At 40.7% G+C, this 19,824-nt stretch overlaps 1 pseudogene; it reads left to right on the forward strand.

Moving 5' to 3' along the window:
- Positions 1–3,188: 3,188 nt before the first annotated feature.
- The window catches only part of LOC119088930, a 56,066-nt pseudogene continuing 39,430 nt past the window's right edge, over positions 3,189–19,824 (forward strand).

Below are 19,824 nucleotides of genomic sequence, written 5' to 3' on the forward strand. Positions count from 1 at the left end.
ATAAAGTCCTTCTGGGGATTCTGGAAGGTAATTTTAATTTTACCAAATTTAAATGCAATTTTGGACAATCAGGATGTACATTCTTGTCTTTAAGGCACTTAAAATAATTTAAAAGATGAAAAAATTGGATAAATCAGATTAAAATAAACTAGCAATTAAATCTTATTGTTAAATTATTAGACTGTGATGGCTTATAAATAATACGCTTACAGCCGTAGCCATGACACATAACTTTTCAAAGTCTGCTTCATGGGTATCAAGCAGTGGGGTTGCTGCTTGTCCTTCCCTAGAAGAACAGGAGCCGTTGCATTGGCAGTTGATAGAGGTTACAAGTCCAAATTGGAGCTAGAGACATGGCTCTGTGAGTACAGTGACTGCCCTGAAAAATGCAAGAACCTGAGTTGGAATTGCCAGCACCCATATAAAACACTGGACGTGTGTGTGTGTGTGTGTCTGTGTGTCTGTGTGTGTGTGTGTGTGTGTGTGTGTGTGTGTGTGTGTCTGTGTGTGTGTGTATGTGTGTGTGTGTCTGTGTGTGTGTGTGTCTGTGTGTGTGTGACCCTGCCAGAGGAGGCAGAGACTGGAGATCCCTGGAGATGGCTGGCCAGTCTAGGTATTTGATGAGAGCCTCTGTCTCAAAAAAAAAATAAGGTGGAAAGCGAAAGGAGACACTAGATACAGACCTCTGACCTCCATATACATGCATACTCACAGACACACATGTGCATGTACTTAAAATTACAAACCGTGATTTTGGTTTTAGTCAATTTAACACAAACCCAGACATACCTAGGAAGAGAGAATTTTAACTGAGAAAATGCTTCCTGTAGACTAGTCTGTGGGCTATTGCCTTGGTTAATAATTGGTGGTGCCAACCCTGGGCAGGTGGTCCTAAATTGTATAAGAAATGAGGATGAACAAGCCAGTGGGAATAGCCAGTAAGCAGTGTTCCTTCGTGGCTTCTGCTTCAGTTCCTGCCTCCAGGTTCCTGCCTTGAGTTCCTGCCCTGACCTCCCTGCATGGTGTGTAGCAGGAATCTTAAAAGTTCTTATTAATAGAAAGAAACCTGAGGCCAATTATTGGGGTGAATGCTGGAAGATCAGAGAAGCAAAACAAGCCACAGCCAACCTCACCTTGCTGGTTCCTCAAACTGGAAGCCTCTGAGTTCTCATCCAGAATGAATCTCAGCTGAACTGCTGCTCGAAAGCCTAAAAGCTTAACCAGCCAAATGCTTCTAGTTTCTGGTCTTCACGCCTTATATATCTTTCTGTTTTTGCCATCACTCCCTGGGATTAAAGGCTCACTTCTTGGGATTAAAGGTATGTGTCACCATGCCTGGTTGTTTCCAATGTGGCCTTGAACTCACAGAGATCCAGAGGGATTTCTATCTCTGGAATGCTAGGATTAAAGGTGTGAGTGCCACCACTTTCTAGCCTTTCTATCTAGTGGCTGTTCTATCTCTGACCCCAGTTAAGTTTATTAGGGTGCACAATATTTTGGAGAACACAATACCACCACAATGGTGGAGTTCAAGCGGGAAGATAAACATTTTCCTCCCCAAGTTGCTTCTGGTCATGAAGTTTTATCACAGCAACAGAAAGCTAAGACAAATCCACCGATATGCACAAAAATTTTAGTTACAAGTCAAACCTCAAAATTTCCCTCCAGAGTGCACCTATATATAGTGTGACTTTGGCTTTCATGCCAATTTTTTAAAAAATTATTTCTTTTCTTTTTTATTTTTGTATATTTGAGGCTATAATTTAATTACATTTTCCCTTCCCTTTCTTTCCTCCAAACCTCCTATATATCCCTCTCCACTCTCCTTCAAATTCAAAGCCTCTTTTCTTACTAATTATAATTGCATGTGTGCATGTTAAGTCTGTATAATGTTACTTGGGTGTATGTTTTCAGGGCTGACCATTTGGCATTCAACAGCGAAATGGTGAACTCTTCTCTAGGGAAGACGATTTCTCCTGCTTGCAGCATTCCACAGCTGCCTGTAGTTCTTTGTGTCGTGTTGAGACTTTGTGAGCTTTCCCCTTTCATTTCAGCATGTCTGTTGTTATTGTATTTGTTCAGCTCATTTTTAACATAATTTTTTAATTGATTCTTTGGTAATTTCACAACCAACATGTACCTCAATCCCACTCATTTCTCAATCCCTCCATATCTGCCCTTTACCCTCATAACATCCCCACCCAAAAAGAAAATTTTAAAAAATATGTATTAATTTAAAAAAAGAAAAACCACTTCTCTCCTCCATCTTTCTCACCTATCACCTCTTCATTTGTCTTGGTGACAAATGATGTGTTACACATTAGACCCTTTTGTGCAAACAGATTTACTTTCAAATGTTCATTGTGTGATGTGTCGTTGGTCAGGTTCAAGGCCTCTGGCTTCTGGTATACTGCTGTGGGATGGTCCATCTGTATGCTGTGAATATGTGTTACTCTCATTGGTTGATAATAAAGCTGTTTGACCAATGGCGAGGGAAGATAAGGTTAGGCAGTACAATCACACTGAGGATGGAGATGAAGAAGGGCAGAGTGGGAAGACACAAGCCAGCCACCCAAGAAGCAATAAGGCCATGTAGAGAGACATAGATTAATAGAAATGGGTTAATTTAAATGTAAGAGCTAGTTAGTAGTAAGTCTGAGCCATCAGCCAAACATTTATAATTATAATTAATATAAGTCCCTGAGTGATTATTTGGAAGCAGCTGAGGGATGGGGCAGATGGAAAAAAAGCCTCTGATTACAGTATACTGTCAATACTGGACCCTCACCAAAACTCTTCCTAGATATCCTGCTCTTGCCCTAAGTCATAGAGATCCTGTTGTTATGGTTCTACAGCAGAACCAGGCCCTTCACACACTCCAGCAGGTCATAGATGGGGTCGATGTTGGGGTGTGCCAACTCAAAGCACTAGATATAGGCCTGGGTGATAGCTGAGATGGGACCATCCCCTCTCAGGCAAGGGGCAGAACCAACTCTCCTGTGCTCATGGTGAGGGGTGGGACCAGCTCTCGCAGGGCCGGAATCATGGGTACCAGCTCTCCCTTGTGTAACAGAACCAGTTCTCCTGATGCAGCAGCCAGTGCGGGACAGAGGCAGATCTCCCAGGGCCAGTGAAGGGTCGGGCCAGAACACATATGGTTCGAGTGACCCACACTGGCAACATGGGCCATGGATATCAAACCAGATCACAGTTACAGCAGGACCACAGACCCAGACATGGTCCTCAGCAGCAGCTCGGGCCCAAATGTCACCATGGTCCTGAATGGCAGCACAGGCCACTCAGATCAGTATGACCCCAGTGGCAGTATGGCTCTAGGACACCAACATGGTCTCAGGTGGTGGCCCAGACCCGAGGCATCTGCATGCCTTTAATGGTAACAGGAGCCACAGATGTCAATGCAGACCCTTGCTGTTGTAGGACCACAGACCCAGACATGGCCCTTGGCATCAACGTAGGCCCGGAGGACACCATGTCCCTAGGTGGCAGCATAGGCCACCCACATCAGCCTCTTTCTCATCACCTTCACTTCTTCAGTCACATCTCTCTCCATAGCACATGTTCAGCTCATTTTTTAGGCAGTCACATTGGTTAGACTTTATGGGTATAGAATCTGACATTCCCAGGAGACACAATCTCACAGCAAACTCCCTTTTCCTCTGCCATTCCCAAAACTGTTGTAGAAATAGTTTAAAAGTTTCTGTGTACATTCCATAAAGATTCCCATCTGCTGTAGACATGGAACCATTCCCAAACTAGGAGACTAATATTCTGTAGAATGTATTTTGATTATATTCATACATACACCCCCAATGGACCCAAGATTAACCCCTGCTTCCCTACCCCTTTAATTGTAGCACTGTAGTAACATTATCTCCAGCCTTCCTCTCCCTCCTCTAACCCCTCTGGTGTCCACACAGCTTTCTCTCAAATTTATAACCTGTTATTCTATAATTATTATTACATATACTATATATAAATGCAATATATAATTATATATATGCAACCTGCTGAGTCCATTTATTGTGCGTGTGTGTAGATAGATAGATAGATAGATAGATAGATAGATAGATAGATAGATGGAAAGATAGATAGATAGATAGATGATAGATAGATAGATAGATAGATAGATAGATAGATAGATAGATAGATAGATATGCCTGACCACTCGGGATTAGATGACCTATCAGGGGGCTCATCCCTAGAGAAGAATGACTCTCCTCCTCCCTGATAGTGTGCCTCTCTTTCCTTTTCTTTAACCCATCAAGTCCAATGTGTACTGCCCATATATTCTTGGATTTGTGACCTTCCATTGGAGCATGATTGACCTGCCAATACGAATACATTCTTTAAAAACAAACTCTCCCTTTCTCAACAGTTATTGTTGGGGACCGACTCTGGACATCTGTGTCTTGAACCTGTGTTATCTTCCACGATTTATCAAGCCTCGTGTAAATAGGAGGCTCTTAGTCTAACCTAGGAATGTACGATTAAATAAACTTCTTGGAGCCTGTACTAAATCAGCTAGCTGCAGGGGCCTGGGACCAAAGCGACCTCCTGCTGACCCTCCCCTAGGAATTTTCTTTGTCCTCTCCTTACTCCTCCTGCTCCCCCTCCCTACCTGAAGCCCTGTTTATAAGCTCTAACACCCAGTCAATAAACGAGACCTTGACGCAACTCAGACTGACTCTGTCTTTCTTCACGCGCTTGGTCTCCTTTCCCTCTCGCCCCCCATTGATTCACAGGTGGTCCCTCCTCGAGACCCTCGAATAACCTGGCCTGCTGGACGGGTCAAGTGGCACCCAAACGTGGGGCTCGAGGCACGGCGGCTCACTACTGGACGGCAAAGAGAAAACGGGGTCTGGCCAGACTCACTAGGGTAGAGGTGCCCCAACAGCATCACTCGTGCGCCGCGGGCAACCTTGAGGTAAGTGTCGTCCAACAATCAATGGGTAAAGTACTCTCTAAAGAGGCTCTCTTCATTAAGGAAATGAAGATTTCAGGGAGAGGGGAATAAGAGTCAAAAAGAAAGAAAAAAAAAAAGATTTAATTAAGTTTTTCTATTTTGTGGAAGAAAAATGTCCCTGGCTGGTTATTAATGGCCCGGGCATCCACCCTTTGACGTGGAATAAAGTCAGAAAGGATATCAATAACTTGCTTAAGGACGGAGAGAATGTCCCCGATGCATTCTTTAGTTTCTATGGAGTAATCAGAGATGTTTTATAGGATTCAAAAAAGGATAGTAGGGTGTCACATCTTCTGGCACTTGATGAGGACCTATTAAATGATGTGTCCGTCCCAGAAGATGGTAAGAGTGAGGTTGTCACAAATCACATTGAACAAAAGACCAAAAGACCCCACCGGGACCCTCAAGGGTCCAGAGGTTTATTAATATCTACTGGTAAGAGCGCTCTCTGTCTTGTCTCTGTCTCTGTCTTGTCTCGTTAAGTTTTGTGCCAGTCGACTGATTTGTACTTTGCAGGCTCACTGGACAGATGTGTCCGGACAGTGATCCTGGGAGGGAAAGAGAGATGTCTCATTCCCTGATTTGGGCAAGGGACCCACTAGTCCCGAGCCATTTGGGGCCACCTCAGATGTGACCATTTGATTTTAGGAGTCTCCTCCAGGGAGTGCTCAGGAGAGGAGCATCTTTGGGTACCTTTCCCCATTGTGGGAGGAAGTGCCACTTTGTATTTTGTTCCAGGAAATTGTTAGAGCCATTTTGTGGGTTTTTTTTTTTTTTGGTATGTTTTATTGTGGTCATTGTTACTTTACATTCTGTTTCTCTTCCAAGAAATAAGGTACATGTCTGACTGACAGGGATGTGAAAAGCCCCCTGATGTCTGTTTGATCAAGGACAGAGATCCTTGAGTCTGGATTGTTTTTGGTGTGATTGAGACTGGAGGGTCACTCTCCACAGAGCATATCAGGCTGTCATTGTTCTTGGAGCTTTGTTGGTTGTCTCGTTGGGGCAAAGTTTTTCTTTCGTGTGCCCTTGGTCTTGTGTGTAGTGTGTTAACTGTTCTCATTGTTGACTTGACTGTGACGGACGCTATGGGACAGTCCCCTTCTTCTCCACTAGACCTTTGCCTAGCCCAATGGAGGGATGTGTGAGCCGCAATCGAGGGGCTTGCTTGCTGTGAGTGAGGCCATCATCATCTCAGTGCTGATGTGCTAGTACTTGGATTGTCTGTGTAAATGTCATCTGTTTCTGCTACTCACCTCCCTTATTTTCCTGGGGAGAAGGAGAGAGAGGCACAGCGAGGGCCACTTCCCTCCCTCCCTCCCTAGCTCTCTTGCTATCTGGACTGCAGGCAGCTGGGTGCTCTCACGAGGGTGGGGTGCATGCTCTCGGTACAGGCGGGCTAAGATTCTCATGTCCTGCTCTGGACAGGTCAAGTTATCAGGTGCCATGAATGACAAGATATTCAAATCTCTTTTTCCAAGCTTTTTTCTCCAAACCAGAGACTACCCAGTTCTCCATACTCTTAATTTTGTTTATGGGTAACAGTATTTTGATACTGTAACATTCAGTGGGGACAGTCTTTGTTACTACATTAATTATTGTTTTAGGCCCTTTCATTAGACAGAATTAAATAAGTTTGGGGACTTTGTTTTATTTTATTCAGTTTAAGATGAAATGTATCCTGACTTTATACTGAAATTTACAGTTCAAATTCAGGATTATGGAGTTCACTTAAATTCTGATATCACAGCTTTTACTAAAATTTTAAATTACAATTATTCATTTGGTTTAGTTTGTAACTCACAATGACTCTAGAATAACAAAACACAAAGTCTCCAAATACTACGATTATGGGGAAAATGTTTTTGTTGTTTGTGCCACATTTTTGTTCTTGAAATATACCTATATGAAATAAATAACTGCATTACCAAATGTTTAATAACTAGAAGCAATTACGTTGTATTGTTTCACTAATACTCACCATTAAAATTGTAATTTTATATAGTGATAATGGTAAAAATAAAGGCATAGCTTTAAGTTTAATTTAAATTTTAATCAGCATGCTGGAGAGATGACTCAGTGGTTAAGAGCCTGCTCACAGAGAACCAGAATTCAATTCCCAGCACCCACATTGGAAGGCTCACAACTGTCTATGATTCCAGTTCCAAAGGACCTAATGCCCTATGCTGGCCTCTGTGGGAACCCAGAATGCATGTGGCTCATATACATATAATCAGGCAAATGCTCAGACACATAAAATAAAATAAATATTTCATTAATATAGTTAATGATATAATTTAAATTTTAATATAGCCTTATATCCACAAAACAAGTATAAAACTTATGTTTTTATACAATAATGATGAAATATAAAAAACAATTTTGCTTTAGAGGCTTTTTCTTATTTTATTTTTATTTTTTCATTCATAACATTTTTTCCTTATTTTATTTTACATATCAACCACAGTTTCTCCTCCCTCCTCTCCTCCAATCCCCTCCCCCACCTTCCTTCTATCCCTCCATCCACTCCTCTTCCCTCCTGGAATTGCTGTTCTTCTTTTGAAGTTTCCAGAGTTTGTAAGAAGCAGGTTCTAAACCTGTCCATTCTCCTACCATAATGAACCAAAAATAGTTCACTGAGAAACAAGTAAGAATTCTTTTAACAAACTTAAATCACACATCTACCTTGATGCTCCTAAAAAAAAACAAATGTTTTTTCTACTTAGATATTTAGGTGAAATAAATCATATGCTCAGGCAGAGATAAGAACATATGCTAACAACAGGGCTTAAATAGTGCTCTGTATCCCAGTAAGGACTCGCCTCTGAACCGTGTGTGAGCTCTCTGTGTGTCCCCAGACAGGAGAATTGGCTCAATAAAATCTGCAGTGAGGGGCTGGAGTGTTGCTCAGCAATTTAGATGTTCTGCCTTCACCAGACTTGTTAGTCTGATTGCTGGAAGCTGTTAACTGTGTCACTAGTAAAAACATTTTCATCTTCAAGTCATTCACGGAGACTGATGGAAATTTGTACTTCTATAGAACCAGGAATTTTTATCCATTTACTCAGCCATTTGGCTTGTTGTTGGCAAGAGAAAACTTTAAATCATCAGGCCTTAGTTTTTAGAGCAATAAAATGTGGATATTGTAAATGACTGGAAAAATAAAACAATTTATTTCACAAAGAAAAATATGGAGGAAATTTTGCCAAAGCAAATGGCATTATATGTACATGTTCTAAACCCTTAATATCCAAAATTCTGGCCAAATTAGTTTAGCATCTTCTATACCTAAAGAATCGTGAAAAGCATTGTATTGGCAGCTTTATTTTATTTTATTTTACAATACTATTCAGTTCTACATAAGAGCCATAGATTCCCTTGTTCTCCACCTTCCTGCCCTCCTCCCCTTCCCCCCAGCCCACCTCCCATTCCCACCACCTCCAGATCAAGGCCACCCTCAAGGACTGAGATCGACCTGATAGACTCAGTCCAGGCAGGTCCAGTCCCCTCCTCTCAGATTGAGCCAAGCGTCCCTGTACAAGTCCCAGGTTTCAAACAGCTATCTCATGCAGCGAGCCCAGGACCTGGTACCACTGCCTAGATGCCTCCCAAACAGATCAAGCCAAACAACTGTGTCACCTATTCAGAGGGCCTGATCCAGTTGGGGGCCCCTCAGCCTTTGGTTCATAGTTCATGTGTTTCCATTTGTTTGGCTATTTGTCCCTGTGCTTTATCCAACCTTGGTTTCAACAATTCTCACTCATATAAACCCTCCTCTTTCTCACTAATTAGACTCCCAGGGCTCTACCTGGGGCCTAGTCGTGGATGTCTGCATCCAGATTCCTCAGTCCTTGGATGGGGTTTCTGGCACAACTGTTAGGGTGTTTGGCCATCCCATCACCAGAGTAGGTCAGTCCCAGCTGTCTCTCGGCCATTGCCAGCCGTCTTTTGTGGAGGGTATCTTTGTGGATTTCTGTGGGCCTCTTTAGCACTTTGTTTCTTCCTTTTCTCACGTGGTCTTCATTTACCATGGTCTCCTATTCCTTGTTCTCCCTCTCGGTACAATGGAAAAAAGAAAGCATCTTCAACAAATGGTGCTGGCATAACTGGATATCAACATGTAGAAGGCTGCAAATAGATCCATATCTGTCACCGTGCACAAAACTTAAGTCCAAGTGGATCAAGGACCTCAACATAAATCCAGCTACTCTGAACCTGCTAGTATAGAAAGTAGGAAGTAGTCTTGAACACATTGGCATAGGAGATCACTTCCTAAATATAACACCAGTAGCACAGACACTGAGAGAAACAGTCAATCAATGGAACCTCTTGAAACTGAGAGGCTTTTGTAGAGCAAAGGATACAGTCAACAAGGCAAAGCAACAGCCTACAGAATGGGAAAAGATCTTCACCAACCCCACATGTGACAGAGGACTGATATCCAGAATATATAAGGAACTCAGGAAATTAGACATCAAAACGACCAACAGTCCAATTGAGAAATGGGCTATAGAACTAAACAGAGAATTCTCAACAGAGGAAACTCAAATGGCTGAAAGACATTTAAGTAATTGCTCAACATCCCTAATCATCAGGGAAATGCAAATCAAAACAACTCTGAGATACCACCTTATGCCTGTCAGAATGGCTAAGATCAAAAACACTGAGGACACTTTATGCTGGAGAGGATGTGGAACTAGGGGAACTCTCCTCCACTGCTGGTGGGAATGCAAGCTTGTACAACCACTTTGGAAATCAATATGGCGCTTTCTTAGAAAATTGGGAATCAATCTCCCCCAAGATCTAGCTATACCACTCCTGGGCATATACCCAAGAAATGCTCAATCATACCACAAGAGCACTTGCTCAGTTATGTTCATATCAGCATTTTTTTGTAATAGCCAAAACCTGGAAACAACCTAGATGCCCTTCAACTGAAGAATGGATAAATAAATTGTGGCACATATACACAATGGAATACTACTCAGCAGAGAAAATCAATGACATCATGAGGTTTGTAGGCAAATGGATGGATCTAGAAAAAATCATCCTGAGTGAGGTAACCCAGACTCAGAAAGACAAATATGGTATGTACTCACTCATAGGAAGATGCTAGATGTGGAACAAGGATGACTGGACTGCTACTCACATCACCAGTGAGGCTACCTGGAAAACTGGACCCCAAGAAAGACACGGAGAAATGGATGAGATCTACATGAACGGCCTGGACATGAGTAGGAACAATGAACGGCGAGGGTCGAGGGAAAGAGAGTGGGAAATCCCACCTGGATCAAGAACAGAGAGGGAGAACAAGGAATAGGAGACCATGGTAAATGTATTGGCAGCTTTAATACATTTTTCTTGAGATGCAAAATTGAGAATAAGCCTCTCAGGGAACTTAATGATATGTATTAGAGCCCCAAGACTATAGACCATTAATTTATACTTCTATCATGACACTACATGATAGTAGTGTCAAAACCAAAGCCAAACACAGCCAATGTGATTAAGATGTATTTTAGTTGCTAATAGACTATTATAACAGAAAAATAAAGTACACATGAAACAGAAATGACTCTCATCTGTACAAACCTGGTATGTTGTTTTAAAGGGGAAAGGGGGACTCAAAAACAAAAAAAAAAAAGAAAGGGAAAAAAAACGAAGTAAGACCCAAAATCACAAAGTTCATGAAAGGGCCACTTAGACCAACTGTGTCTACTAGGTTTAAATACAAGAAGGTACCTTTTCTGCCAGTTATATTTTGAGGGATGGATTTTCAGGTTATGGAGAGAAAAATAAACCTGTATAGGTTACACAAATATATCTCAAAAGAATAGAGGATTCATCACCTCTTTAATAAATGCCTTAAGACACCATTTCTTAAACTGTGGGTATGACTTGGGACTCTGGAAACTGAATGTGGGGGCCCAAGACCCACATGGTTTCCACACACAACCTTACTGTGATTGGTTCTTTCTTCACAGCCAGTGGGGTACTCCACTTCCTTCTAGGAAATTCCTTTCTATGATGGCTTTCATCTGAGTAAGACAAGAAGGTGCCTTTTTTTTTTTTTCTAATAAACCAAAATCAACTTCATTTCTATCTAGTCACTTAGTGAGGCTTAGTCATGGGTGTGAAATCCCATTTTAGTCACAGGTACTACACACAGGCAAGGCATTCATTCCAGAGGACAGGAATCTTGGCTGACAATTTGTAATATGTGAGAGATGAATAAATAAAAAAAAGGAAAGAAATGATTCTGCTACCTAAGACTCTGCCATCATCCTATTTACAGCTTCCCCCAAATAGAGCTATACACTACTAAGAAATGGTTAAGAGAGAACTGTAAACATTTTCAGACCTTAAACTCGATATCAGAGAAAGATGGAGAGGAGAAGGAAGAGGAGGTGGAGGAGGAGGCATATATACCATCATTGAGCTGTGGTACATCAATCACCACCTCAATGTCTGCGGCTTCCATGAGTACTGATTTTTTTTTTTTTTTTTTTTTTTTTTTTTTTTTGCTACTCTTCTAAACTATTACCTTTTCCCAGAACAGTTCTCTATAATCTATGCACAATTCTGGAAGCCTCCATGGAATTTTAATGGAATAAATACCATGAAACATGATTTTTAAATCATGATAGAGTTTACTTTTATGCTAGACAAATGTGTGTATCATATATAAAAAAATTAAATAATAAAAAAGGAAACTGACTTGTGTATAATTTTGGGTTTATCCTTTTTATATTAGCAATGGAAGTTTAAGCACAATTTGAAAGAGAAAATTCTGTATGGGTGTCACAACCACCAAAGCATAAATGGATACTAAGTCATCAGTATTGAAAAACCGTTTATCTGTCTACATTGTAGAAGTTCTTCCCCATGAACTAAAATAATGACTGGTATGGCAAGACACGCCAACACATCTGCAACTATGGCACAAATGTTATGGGGTTAACCAACCTCTTTCTGATTGGATTTAAAAGAATCTGATTGGATTTCACAGGAGGAAACACTTTGCCTGCTCCTGTCAGTCTTGCTAAGAACCCATGGCTGGTAGGACCTTAGGCCCAAGAGTGAACTTGTGAACTTATGACTATTATAATATCAAATTGACTTCTAAATGTGTGTGTGTGTGTGGTGTGTGTGTGTGTGTGTGTGTGTGTGTGTGTGTGTGTGTGTGTGTGTGTAGCTATAGATTAATGCAGCTGCAGCTCTCAGACCTCTCAGATCTCACCAGAGAAGTTTTTTTGTGCTTGGGTGGCAGTGAATGCAGAGACTCACAGCTGATCAATGTGCAGAGGCTAAACGTCTGTGGAGTGCTCAGCCATGCGTGGGACATCTAGATCATAGACCCTCTACACTAAGGCTCAGGGAACACTGAGAAAGAAGCATCAGGAAGACTAGAAGGACCAGAGTGAAATAGTATTTTCTGGACAAAACAGAACTATTGCCTGCATAAGATCACACCAGTCAACATTCCTGCATGATGGGAAGGGACCACGTAAGTCCTATCTGAGGATCTATTGGCAGTATGTGGTTACTAGGGAGGAAGATTCCATTACCTTAAGGGTGTGGTCCCTGATAGATGGGCCAGGCTGGAATGGATAGTCTCACACCTTTGACTTTATGGGCAACACAAATTTGGCTCAATGGGTTATTTTAAAACAGAAGAATATATGAAACTTGGAGCAGTCAAAAGGTAGGGAGGAAATGGATCTGGGAGGAGTTAGATGGAGAAGTTGAGGTAAGTATGAAAATACGTGTATGGAGGTTTGAAATTCTCATAGAACTAATAAAAATATTTAGATTTTTAAAGTCCCTTATCTCTAATTTTCAATCCCTAATAAGTGTCAGCACTGGATCTTAATTGGCAATTAACTTCTGATTAAGCAGACCTGGTTGAACTGTATCTGAATGTCATGCAAAATTTCCTAGCTGTTTGGAGAGTATCATTCTGCCTGCTTTCTAGTGTGCACTGCCATGATGGCATCATTATTGCATTCCCACTGCTTGGACTGGCAGAGAACTTCTGACAAAACTCCACAGAACGAAAAGGCTAAGATGTAAGCTTCTGCAAATTAAATTAGAAGCTTAATGATTCCCTCATTAATCAGAACTGAGTCTAGTGCAAGGCATATGTGCCTACTTAGTTTTTGGCTCCAGGCAGAGGTTCAGTAGAAGTGATCCTGCACATCCAGGAAGGGGAGGTCAGTGAAGGCAGAATTACATCACTGGGAAGTCCTTTTGCTAGAGAAACCGTGGCAAGCACCCAACAGCTTCTTGATAGTCACAGGAGCAAGCAATGGTTTCCCTCTATTCGTTTATGGCAGGAAAGGAATATCATATGGTTCTCATTCTTCCTATCCTGGTGCCTCACAAGGTGATCCAGAGACTCGGCATTATTCCTATCAACTTCAGTCACAAACTAGATGTAGAATCACAACCTGCACTGGAAATAGACCCTCAAGTGATTCTTCTGCACATTATATAGAGAAGAGCAATGCTCTTGATGATGTTGTTCAGGAAACCATCCATTAGTTTTTATTATAACAATGATTACTATAACAACTATAACTGCTAGTAATATGGTACTTTTCTGAGAATATCCATCCTTTAAGATAAAAAGTGCACACACACACACACACACACACACACACAAAGTAATTTCTGGAAAGCTGAAAGTATAAGGTAGTCAGGAGCTATTCAGCTTCATCCTTGCCTCAAAGAATTGGAGATAAAGAGATCACTCTCAGCCAAACATATGAATGAGTGGGTTTCCTGAAGTCCCCACTAGGATTTTCTCTCTTCGTACATCATCTCTTCTTGCCCTAATTCATTCAATGTTGATGAATAAATTATTACACTCAAAAGATGTTGGGCTAAATCTGGAAGTTCTAGAGACCTTTGACACATAGGTCTTCCTCCTTTTAGAATGGCACATGTATACATACTGTCATCTCTCTAGAGGCAGCAGGACCTGGGAGAATGGAACTGATAATTGAGGTGACTTAAGTCTCATATGCAATAGTGAACTTTATTCGGAGCATCAGACAATTTATACTCTGAGGTAAAGTTCTCATGTGGTCAAACTGTGTACAATCACAGTGACAAGCTGTACATGGCAAAAACATGTTTTTCCATAGAGACATATAAAATTTAATTGCATAACAGCAGCAAGCGATAATGATTAACCTGAGGTAAACTCACTTCTACCCATTACACCTGGGAGGAATGCAAAAACACATTCCAAGAACAATTCTGTGTTTTGAAGAAACTGAGGTCACAAGATTCTTGTCTTATTTTCTTGGAGTGTTCTCACAGGCACTCAGAATTTCCCTCATATAAATCCATTCCTGGACTATGTTCCAACAGCTAACTAACATTTTCTCTCCTAAGAACGACAGTTTGTCCCCATCTCATTTTTTCACATCCTGCTAAGCAAAGGGACTATTTTAAATTCATTGTAATATTTAGGTATCACTGTTTTGTTTTGTTTTTTACAGAAAATTAGGTCAAATTAACTAGTTATAAAATAAATCCTACTCTGTTCCACCTCTTCAGGATTCTCCCACTTTAACATAAATGCTTCTTATTATAGCTCTACATCCCAAATTAAAGCTGCTCCAAACTCACACATTTGTGTTAATGGGCACAAGACTGATAAGTGTGAGTGCCTGGATACATTATTTCTCAAAAAAAAAAAAAAAAAAAAAAAAAAGTGCTGTTGGTACTGATGCTGACAGTATGCACATCTTGATAACCACTCTCATGCAAAAGGAATTCCAGGCATGGGAGGAAAGTGAGACATTTTAAAGTAGCAAGGTGCCAAGGTGCAGTACTTATTGTAGATCAAGGTGACCTGGTTCTACAGGTTTTCCCTGGGTCAACCAGGGTCTTGATAGCCCAGGATTTACATATCAAAGCAGTGGTTGTTGCTGTGGGGTGATCTTCCTGTATGCTGTGAATACTTGTTGCTATAATTGGTTAATAAGGAAGCTGCTCTGGCCTATGGCAAGTCAGGTTATAGCCAGGCAGGAAATCCAAGAGAGAGACAAAAAGAAGAAAGGCAGAGGTGAGAGTGCTCCAGCCACCCAAGGAACAACATGCCAGCAGACTGGTAATGCCACAGCCATGTGTCAAAACATAGATTAATAGAAATGGGTTAATTAAAGACAATAGAGCTAGCTAGCAAGAAACTTAAGCCATTGGCCATACAGTTTGTAATTAATATAAGCCTCTGAGTGAATTTTTTATAAGTGGCTTTGGGACCGCAAGGCTGGGTATCACCAGAGAAACTTCCAGCTACAGTGTGTAGAAATATTCTCCTCACAATGGGTCTCCTCATCCAGGCATCTCCTTCTCCATCCTCTTCATAAAAAGATGGTTAAGTCACTTGTACAAACACCCTTTGCAGACATGGACACTAAGAACCAACTTACTGAAGTTTGTGTTTGAAAGCATAAAGACCATTATGGCTTCCAGCCTTGGAAGTTTACTAGGGAAAAATGGCATAAAACTGATGAAAAATTATTAGAGTTGTAGAGGTATCATTTGTATATTGTCTCTTAGGAGCACAAAGAACCTTGTACCCACAGATCTCAGGAAAACCAAGAATGTCAAGGACCCAAATTGTCTTTTCAAAGGGAAGGGCATATAACCTGTTTTACCAGAAACCTGGGAATTGGAAGCAATTAATAGCCTGGTGATCTGCTACATCTGTTGGGCCAGTCCATAGAGGTGACTAGTAATTTAAATGTCCCTCACATTATCTATGTAGCCAGTGGCTCCCCAAATTCCCACAATAAGAACCAGAGATGGCAAATAGCCCAAATGACCTCTACACTATCTGTATGACCTGGACAAGGCCAGCTCCCTCACTCCCTAGGCTCTTAAACTAATACAAGTAGCCTATCTCCAGAACCCATCTTCTTGAAAGAAATGACATGTACCCTGAGTTGAGTTTCAATATAATTATGCTTCCTTGTGCACCAGGTATTGTATTACACCAGGAAACTTTTTCCAAATTATATTGTGTTTAAATATACTGGCAATAAACCAATTGGCATTTGAGATGGACGAAGCCAATCTGAACTAAGTTTTCATTCTCACCTCTTCATAGAATATTGCCTGCCTGACACCTGCAGGGACCCCCACAATTGTCTATTTGGTCTCACAGATCCATACATTAAGTAACTATTAAAAAAAATAAAACTATTCTATCAATAGGTTTCTATTGCTTGTAAGCTACCCAGTCTATGGTATTTTGTTACAATAGCCCACACAGATGAAGGCGATACCAGACAGTACTTATAGAAATAACAGATTGGCTCTCCATGCTGAGCTTCTGCTTTGCTAGGTGACTGAAATTGCACAAGGAGATAGTTATTGTAAGGTTCACTGCTAAACACCTCTAGACAAGAACACATTGCATATTTAAAGGCAACCATATCCTTACCCCAAGGAAAAGTATTTCCTCTCTCTTCCTCAAAAAAACCTTTCTCCAACTAGCAAAGAGAATTAAAAAGCTGATACAGTATGCCACCTAAAATATGTATTTTAAAATGTCACATAGTCACTGTAGTTTCCAATTTTTCTTTTTTATTTTATTTTATTTATTTAGTATGCATACAGTGTTCTGGCTGCATCCCTGAAGGCCAGAAGAGGGCACTAGATTTCATTACAGATGGTTGTGAACCATCATGTGGCTGCTGGGAATTGAACTCAGGACCCCTGGAAGAACAGCCAGGACTCTTAACCTCTGAGTCATCTCTCCAGCCCCCAAGTTTCCTTTAATATCCTAAATTTGTATGTACAGTATTGAGTGAAAAAAACAGTTATGCATTCAATATAAATATGACTATTATACTATATGCATTCATTGAAACAATCTTATTTTTAAATTACTTACTGAGAATATGGTATGCACTAAAACATGTAAATTTCAGATACAATAGTAGGAAGAAATAAAGGTTAATATTTTCTCAGTTGTAGTAGTCTAAATACACCCCTGGAAATCTTTTCTCCCTTGCTGGATAATATCAGTTCTACATTATTAATGACAAACCAATGCTTCAGAGATTTACTATTTCCTCTGTGAATCCTCATTTGAATGTTAGAAGCTTTACTAATCCCTATCTCTAATTAATTAATATCTAATAAAAATAATCCTGCTGGATGCTATTAGTCTCAATAGCCTTAACTGTGGCTTCTCAAATTCTTGAAGTCAATAGTTAAGTCCATTGAAACCCAGGGATTTACTTATCTTCCATAGAGATTTTAAGTAGTATTATACTGTGGACATAAAGGCACAAAAAGTCATTACCAAGAGGCATCCTGTTTCATCCAGTCTAGCTTTCATATCATCAGTTCATTCTGTTAAGAAGCCAAAAAGATCACAATGGCATTATTACCCAAAAATTACTGGCAAGTATAGACACATACATATACAACACAAGATGATGAGGTGTTTTTCAATTTTCAGGCTTATTCAATATTCTTCTTCTAAGTTTAAAATAGTTTTCAAGGTATGAATCTTAAATTTTGTAACTTTGGGCATTAGTGTTCCTTCTATTGCAGTAGACAAAGATCATTTAATGCCTTCATTTTCCTTTGGCACAAACTCAACCACTGATCTCCCATTTTAAGCCAAGTTATGGGTCTCTGAAAAAAATAACGCTGCTTTCTGAGTTACTTGACAGGAGTTCAGATGGACTGGGATAGGAGGCTGAGGTTCCAAGCATTAACATAGCCAGTTAAAGCAACAAGCTATCATAGAGGTGTTAAGATTTGTGGAATACTTGGTGTTGGTTCATTAGAAAAGTTTGTGTAACCTGTAGGAACCTTGCTGAAGAAAGTGAATCACTGAGGGCAAGTCTTAAGATTTTATAGACTATCCTAACTCCCTGTTCCTTCTCTGCATCCTGGCTATATGTGAAATGTGACCAGTGGGGCTCCTACTCATGATGCCATGATAGAATGTATCTGCTTGAACTATAAGCCAGAATAAAGCTTACCTCCCTTAAATCTCTTCTCAGGCATTTTGTTGTATCAATGAGAAAAATGTAACCAATACAGAAGGCATTTAAGACTAATCAGTTAACAAAATAGTGTGAACCAAACTTCATTTTTTCCCATGGAACTTTAACATACAATTAAAGATCAAGTAGATAAAAACAAAAAAAAGTGATCATCTTGTTGTGAGATCCTCAAACAAAAGATTTTTTTTCAGTGTCATGATCCCTGAGATAAGATGACAGGGTGATGGAGTGGAGCCATAGTAGTGGAGTCCTGGATATTAAATTGGACTGTGGGAAAGTATCTCTAAGGTACCACCTGTGAGGGAATCTCAGCAGAGGTGTTCAAAGAGGTCTCTGCTCAAAGCCTTAGGCACAGAACTAGGCATGAAGATACTGCAGATAAAAATGTAAGCACACTAGGGACATGATTGGCATGGGTTTGAGTCTTTGGTGGCAATTCCCTTCCCACATTAAAATGCCCTGACATGCATCAAGTAAACTCTAGGAAGGGGTTAGAAGATGCTTTGTAACAGCCTGTGCTCCACCTGAATAAAAACCCACACACGGATTTCTAACAAGGAAAGGATTCATAGTCATGAATAACTTAACCAAGGCCTACTCTACCATTTCTCAGCCAGACCTGATTTTGATGAGATTCAACCATCTCTATTTGGGTTTCTAGGTCTCTTTTGTCCTACAATACTCTGACTAAATATTGGCATGACCTGGGTAAAAAATGATGCTCATGATTATAGAGTGTAGTTGTTTTTAAAAGTGAGTGTTCATCAATTTAAGTCTACTTAAAATAATCAAGAAATTACAGAGCTGGGAAAGCAATGAGGATGCCAGGTCCTCTTCCTAAGTCTTTGTGTGTCTTCCCATGTCTGTAAGGGAAGCACAGAACAAAGCACAGCTAGAAACATTATTCCCAGTGTGAGCAAAAGACAGGGTATCATTTCTTCCTGTTGGCCAACATGAGGTCAGCAGCTAACGGTGTCTGCTGAGTTGTTTCACTAACACACTAGGCAGCAATGCCAATTTCAACAAGGATCTCCTCTGGGAAGAGCATGCATTGGGGCCTTCTAACAAGAAACTAAGAACTACTGAGATTTTTTTTTAAATCACCAAAAATACAAATCAATATTGATGGGATAAGCATGCATATACAGATAGCAAAGTCCTTCAAAACTTTTCAGAATTCTTGAGTTCATACTTGACAGAGTGTCTTGGGGCATGCCACCCTACCTGTAACCCTAGCCCAGAAGGTGGGCATAGACAAGAAGATTGCAGTGATAGCTGGCTGCCAGTATAGCTCCAGGTCTAGTGAGAAAAATCCTGTCTCAACAAAATAACATGGAAAATGATAGAGCAGAACACCCAAGGTCCTCCTCTGGCCTCCACACACTCACCCACAGGCATACACATCCACACCCATGTGTGTACACCCCACACATACACACCATACACAATGTGATGGTTTGAAAGAAAATGCCCCCCCCCCACCAAAGAGAATGACACAATTAAGTGGTGTGGCCTTGTTGGAGGAAGTGTGTCACATTGGGGGTGGGGGCAGGCTTAGAAGTTTCCTATGCTCAGGCTATGCCCAGGGTGGACACAGAGTCCTGCTGCTTGCAGATGAAGATGTAGGACTCTCAGTTCCTTCTCCAGCACCATGTCTGCCTGCACTCCACCATGCTTCCCGCCATGATGATAATGGACTGAACCTCTGAACTGTAAGATAGCCTCAGTTAAAGGTTTTCCTTTATAAGAGTTGCCATGGTCACGGTGTCTCTTCACAGCAATAGAAACCCTAACTAA

Source organism: Peromyscus leucopus, chromosome 13 (assembly GCF_004664715.2).
Source record: "Peromyscus leucopus breed LL Stock chromosome 13, UCI_PerLeu_2.1, whole genome shotgun sequence".
NCBI classification, from domain to species: Eukaryota; Metazoa; Chordata; class Mammalia; order Rodentia; family Cricetidae; genus Peromyscus; species Peromyscus leucopus.